The sequence below is a fragment of the Suricata suricatta genome, chromosome 16 (assembly GCF_006229205.1).
Source record: "Suricata suricatta isolate VVHF042 chromosome 16, meerkat_22Aug2017_6uvM2_HiC, whole genome shotgun sequence".
Taxonomy (NCBI): Eukaryota; Metazoa; Chordata; class Mammalia; order Carnivora; family Herpestidae; genus Suricata; species Suricata suricatta.
The window spans coordinates 46,210,826-46,211,829 of NC_043715.1; positions in this window are offsets into that span (position 1 = coordinate 46,210,826).

Here is a 1,004-nt window from a genome sequence, read left to right on the forward strand (position 1 = left end):
TCAGAGCCTGGAGCCTGCTTCCGGTTCTGTGTCTCCTTCTCTCTCTGCCCCTCCCCCTCTCATGCTCTGTTTCTCTTTGTATCAAAAATTAATAAAAACATTAAAAAAAAAAAAGGTCGATTCCTTAAGGCTAGACCTGAGGTTTTGTAAAAATACCTATGACACGATGAGTTCCTGTGGCTAAAATTGTAAAACTTATCTACTGGAAATCATTTACTGCCCTTTCTTGTCCTTGTACCTTTTGCCATAAGTAAACCTTGAGAACCAGACAAGAGGGAGATGCCTGCCAGATGGGCAGGGGGGCCATTCTGGTGATCAGAACGAAACGCAAGGCTCTCCCACTCTCTCTTTGGCCGACACCATCATCATTCGGGGGAATCCTGGACCTGCAGGAGCTGGACTCTGGCACTTTTGTCCCTTCCGCACAGGACTCTAGCTCAGAGGCCTAGAGCAACGTACCAGTCCCAAGGGTGCCAACCTCACGCACCTGCACTCCCCTGAGGTTAGGGCTGGCATCTGAGCAGGGGGTTCAGCTATCAGACGCCACCTCGTGCCCATCAGGGACCCTCTCAGTCCCACAGGAGACCAGTCCAGCATCCACATGGTGCCCATGTCAGAGTCCGCTGGGAACAACCCCAGAGCTGCATGGTGCCACCCTACTGCCCCCCTGCAGCCAGCCCCGATGGCCACCTGGGCCTACTCTCAGACCCTCCTGGCACCAGATGTGGCTCTGTTAATGATCTCCTGATATCAAGTTCAGTGCCAACTTGTTTTCAATCCTGGTGTCTAAGATTGAAAACAGAGTCCGCCACTGTATCTCCTGTCCAATGCCGACGCCAATCTCCACAGCACCTGTAGCTAAAATTGGTCTGTACTGGGCCCTCAGCGTGGGCCAGGCCAGTCAATGGAGGCAGGAATGGACAGGGTTCAAATGCCAGCTCCCACCTGCTTCCTGTGTGACCTCCAGTGGGTGGCTTAACAGCAAAATGAGGATGCTGTGAATG